Below are 5,933 nucleotides of genomic sequence, written 5' to 3'. Positions count from 1 at the left end.
CTTATCTCCCCAATATTGCTCAAATTCACAGCATAATTTTTAATTACTTGCGGCCATAAACTTCTAGCTGACATGTAAAATATATACCTAATAGTTCTGACGGCACTCCATTTAAGTCCGGTAACAGTTTCGCTTGCTTCTCAAATTCATGTTGGGTGGATCTGGCTCATTAAAAAAAAACACTCCTCAAATGCACCTGTTTAGCAGTTGTGTTGCCAAAGCTCCTGCATTCTTTTAGTGAAGATGCGTACCTCTAGTCCCTGTATGCACCTCTTGCATGCATTCCCAGGTGGCTGCCTGAGCTGGGAAGTGTCCTCGTACAGAAAACAAGGTAGTGAGACAGGGCATGGCGTGACAGCAGCTGAGGTGCGGGAGAGGATATTGTCAGTTACTGGCACTTTGTAAGAGCTATGCAAAGGGGGAGAGGGCACAGCAGAGCGGAAATGTGGGGAGGGAGGAGGGAGTGGTGTCGAACGCGACGCAGACACTCGATCTTGCTACCAATCGGGGACAGCGAGACTGTGCAGCTTTGTGCCTGCCTTTGAATTCCACCTTGGTCAGTCGCCTTTTGTGCCGTGAATGTGTGCAACCCAGTGAAACCAAAACGGCCTCGATGGGCATTCCAAATGGTGTGGCCCAGTAATTTTTTATTACGCCTACTTGATAATTCATGTACAGCCGGTAAAAGGCTTGTCTATAACACAGCTTTCGTACTCTCAGCCCTATCCTGCCCTTCCAGAGCGGGATTTGAATAAAACTATGGCGGAATACTGAGGTCTTAGCCCTTCGCTTTTGCCTCCAACATGTTTGGAACGAGTATGTTTCGGCAGTTTTCGGATGTAGCTGGTTGAAGTTGAAATCGCTGTTATAGACAAGCGTTTTACCGACTGTACTTGAGATTGGTCAACTAAGGTCTGAATTATTGATTTTAAATAGATATGCAAACATTCGATACTTCATATACTTGAGAAATGGTGTTTTCTACTCAATTTGATTTGCGGCGCAGTTTACTGTTCGCAGTATTCGAAGTTTCCGAATATTCAAAATTTATGAATAATAAAGCAACACATATTGGCTCTGCCACGCAACATGCAATTTTTCAAGCTTCGCAACATGCAATTTTTAAACTTCACCACATGGCATGCCTCTTGGGGTTGGCTTTTTTGCAGGAGGCCAAAACTTTGCAAAACAGCCCGACACATGCAAGCCTTGCCTGCAACAAATGTGCTCTGGAGTACGTTAGCTGAAGCAGAAAGCTACTGTTGTTCAATTTATAAGCTGAAAAAAAAGCTTCCACAAAAGTGGCCCTTTGTAGTGACTAAGAAAAGAGCCCATTAAATATAAAAACATGTCACAAGCACCTGTAAGATGTCGAAAGGCCTTCACAAAATTGGAAGAGCCGTTATTTCTAGCTTGTCCACAGTGCTTCTCATTGGTGTTAGCTCAAAGACGGTAGTGCTGTCACAACCATCCATACTAGGAGACAACAGATGTGGGGGAACTGTCTTTCCAATGACAAGAAAGATTGTGAAAGAGGGTGCTGGGGAACGGTAGTAGCAATCATGGTGTTTCTGTAGCCTGATGTGAATATAGTAGCTTACCTCACTGAAGGCGTTGCTGTTGAAAAAGAGAGAGAGACAAACTTTAATCAGAGTTGAAGTGAGCATATTTGTGGTCGGGGTCTTCACTCGAAGACTCCGCTTGTACAGCGGGCAGTCTTGGCCCTCTCCACTAGGCAAAAGCTGCGGTTCAGGACAGGAGCTGGCCAGCGCTCTCCCTCTGCTTGCGTCAGGGGTTGGGGATTGGGGGAAGATCTGGGTTTCGCTAGCATTCCCAGATAATAGTATGGTACAGTGTGCCTGGGGCTTGACAGTGAATACATAACGGATCATAAAAAGTGGGATGGATGGTGTGTAACCATGTTGGGAGTGGGTAGGTATTAGCCTGTAGTTGTCTCAGGATGACTTCCTGTTCTTTTGTGGCCTGATCGGTGACTGGTGGATACAGCTGTCTTGCTAGTCGGTCATGTTGAGTGATGTCTGCGTATGTGAGGCAGCCTGAAAGCAGTGAAGAGGTGTCTAGGCATGGGGAAAAATCAGATGTATGCACTTAAAGACAAACAAGGCAATGTCATCTCAAATAGGGATAAAATAGCTATAGTAGTTAAAGAGTTCTGTAGAGATTTGTACAGTAGCCGGGACATCAAGGATGTAGTTCAGAGGAGATAGACATCCCACCAGTAACGACAGAAGAAGTAAAGAAGGCTTTGAAAGAAATGCAAGGGGGCAAAGCACCTGGTGAGGATCAGATAACCGCAAACCTCTTGAAAGATGGCAGGCAAATTGTACTAGAAAAACCAGCAAACCTGTATACCAAATGCCTAATGACCACGAGTGTACCTAAATCTTGGAAGAAAGTGAACATCGTCCTAATCCATCAGAAAGGTGACATGAAAAACTTGGCCAATCAGCTTACTGTCAATCGTCTAGAAGGTACTTACCAAGGTAATCACTAACACAATTTCTGCCACCTTAGATTTCAGTCAACCTAATGAACAAACAGGGTTTCATAAAGGCTGAATTATTCAACAATGGACCATATTCACACGATCAATCAGATAATAGAGAAGTGCGCGGAGTGTACTTTACCCCTATATATAGCCTTCATAGGTTATGAAAAAGCATTTGACTCGGTCGAAACGTCAGCATTCATTCAGGCATTGCGGAATTAGGGTTTAGACAAGCATTACGTAAGAATACACTAGAAGATGTCTACAAAGGGCCTACAGCTACCATCGTCCTCCACAAGGAGAGCAGTAAAATACCTATAAGAAAGGGCGTCAGGCAAGGAGACACATCTCTCCAATGTTATTCACAGCATGTTTACAAGAGGAATTAAGAACCTCTGATTGGGAACAGGTGGGCGTGAGGATTAATGGAGAATACCCCAGTAACCTCAGATTTGCTGCTGACGTTGCCTTGCTAAGTAACTCGGGGGACGAATTGCAAAGCATGCTTTCCGCACTGGACAAGCAGAGTAGAATCGTGGACCTCAAAATTAATATGCAGAAAACTAAAGTAATGCTCAATAACCTCGGGAGAGCACAGCGGTTTGAGATAGGTGGCGAGGCAGTGGAAGTGGTAAGCGAATGTATCTACTTAGGCCAAGTAGTGACCACGGATACCAACCATGAGGCAGAGATAATTCGAAGGATAAGAATGGGGTGGAGTGCCTTCAGCAGGCATTCTCAGATACTGAATGGCAGCTACCAATGTCCCTGAAGAAGAAACTGTATGACAGCTGCATCTTACCGGTACTCACCTACGGAGCAGAAACTTGGAGGCTCACTAAAAGGGTTCAATTAAAGTTGAGGACGACTCAACGAGCAATGGAACAAAAGATGATAGGTGTAACACTAAGGGACAAGAAGAGAGCGTAATGGGTCAGGGGAACAAACGCGTGTTAAGGGCATATTAGTAGAAATTAAGATGAAGAAATGGGTGAGGGCCGGGCATGTAATGTGAAGGCAAGATAACCGTTGGTCACTAACGGTAACACTGTGGATCCCTAGAGAAGGCAAGCGTGGCAGGGGTGGCAGAAAGTTAGATGGGCAGATGTGTGGGAATTGTGGCTGCCCGCGATCCCGACTCAGTACGCGGCAGCACCCGGAGGGCCGCGCGGATTGCATGGGATTGCGCAACAAGACGGCAAGAATAGAGGGGTTCGCTTGCGCGTCGCGAGATGGCGCCACCGGCGCGCGTGGGAGCGGGGAGCTGGGAGTCGCTTCGGTGGGGAGGCGGCTGTGGGGAGCGAAGACTTTGGCTACGGCGCTCGGCAGCGGCGGGCGGCCGCTCCGAGTGAGGACGAGACGGCGTGAGGTGGCGGAGCGACATGGCGTCTTCCCCTCCAGCCTGGACCGACCATCGTCCACCGGTAGCAACGGAGTCGAACGACTCTGGCCGCTCGAGCAACGTGGGACCCGTCGATGACCGAGAAGACGGGGATTTGGGAATAAACCCCCCTTGGAGGTCGCGTCGGTTGCCTTTGTCTCTTGCCTGCCTCTGATGCTGTGCATGCTGTGCGGGGACTCGTACACGCCCAAGTAGGTGCTGGCGCCCCTGCTGGCGCAGCCGGGCTGCCTGCAGCCACGGGCCCGCCGCACTGCCTCAGCCTGGACTCCTTCCTGGGCCCTTGCCGGAGTGTGGGGCTCCGGTCTTCGCCAGGAACTTCCGGCCTAGTCCACGCTGGTCTGCCGGGCACATGGTCTCTCCTGCCAGTGCGTCGTCGCTGCTCGTCCGCATGTTGGACGGGACCACGTGGCACCGGCATGCTGACCATGTGAGGCCTCGCCTGGCAACCTCAGCCGCCCCTTCAGGAAGCCAGCAGCTAGGGGAGCCAACCACACCGACCGCTGCCAGCACAGCACCAGGGGCTGGTGCTACTCGTGCCTCTGCGATGCCACCTGCAAGGCCGACAGCTGGTGCGAGTGTGACACAGGCAGCACCTAATGCTGCCACAACGGCTTCGACACCTGTGCTCCGGCGGAGTGAGAGACTGCGGAGACCTCCAGACCGGTACTCGCCGGGCTGGCAGGTGTTGTTTTGTGTTTGTGTGGACAAACAAACTTGGGGGTGAGGGGTGTGACAAGTGTGTGGCGCCCCCCCACCCCTGATATTCGTTGGCCGCTAAGCTCAGTGGCCCCACCAGGCTCGGTGGGAAACATTGTGTGTGGCTGGCGAATAAACACCGCTGAGCACAGCTGCTCGCGGTCAGTCACCGTCACCACCAGCAGGCTGCATGTCGTCTCTCGGCTGGAGGGTACCCCTACCCTCCCAGGTTCACGAACGCGGGGATAAATCGTGACAAGTTGCTCACCTTTTATCATCAAAATGAATACTTTTACCCCGCTCACTTTTTTATTCCGTTTATGTTGACGATGTGCAGATATGTTTTTAGTCATGTAATCTGTCCATCTGCGAGAGACAGATCCAACTTGGAGTGAATAGTCTCTCAAGGTGGGCAAATGAAAATGGTTTTAAATTTAATGGGGGAAAAACTTCATGCAACCTCTTTTCAAAACTGCAAGGCATGCGACGACCAGATTTATGTGCCAATTTGGACAAAAAACTCATCCCGGTGAAAAAACGAGCAGAAGTTCTTAAGCATTCTGCTGGATGAGAAGTTAAGCTTCATACCCCAGATCAAAAGACTAGACTAAGATTGAAATGCATAAAAGCACTTAACGTGTTAAAGGTTCTCTCATGTCAGTCGTTCAGGACTGATCGATCTTATTGAAAATCTTCCAAAAGCGTTGTCAGATAAAGGCTTGACTATGGCAGTGTTGTAAGTATATTACCCCAAAGGCCCCTTTTAAACTACTAGACCCGGTGTACCATCTAAGCCTTCGATTGGTGATGGGTGCTTTCCGAACAGGCCCGATAGAAAGCTTGTTGTACGCAGTAAAAACAACTTTATTCATAAAACACCCATTAAATATCTTAATACACGATATACCCACCTCAGGTATGTTCCTGAAACGGCCTTCACTTTCACAGCCGTATGCAATATCTGTATCCAACATGGCATCCAACATGGAAATTTCATTCAGACACCTACAAAGCCACCTTTACTAACCATGGAAAGTGTCGTCCCTCGCCAGTTGCACGTGACTTGTCATTCGCATAAATAACAAGGTCCCAGTACCTTAAAGGGACCCTGCAACACTCTTTAAGCAGTGCAAGTACACCTGCACGACGTTTAGCTTACACTGCCAGGAATACCTGAGCCAAATATTACACGTGCACATGAAGCGGTGAGCGTGCAAATCGCTGTGAAAGACGCGGAAAAACCAACCGCACTCTCTTCAGTTCCCCTCATTATGCACCCCTGACATGGCCTAAATGACGTCATTGAGGCCATGGCTGTCCATTGGC

Source organism: Haemaphysalis longicornis, unplaced genomic scaffold (genome assembly GCF_048455015.1).
Source record: "Haemaphysalis longicornis isolate Haplotype H1 unplaced genomic scaffold, Haemaphysalis longicornis Haplotype H1 scaffold_1, whole genome shotgun sequence".
NCBI classification, from domain to species: Eukaryota; Metazoa; Arthropoda; class Arachnida; order Ixodida; family Ixodidae; genus Haemaphysalis; species Haemaphysalis longicornis.
This window is presented reverse-complemented; position numbering follows the sequence as displayed.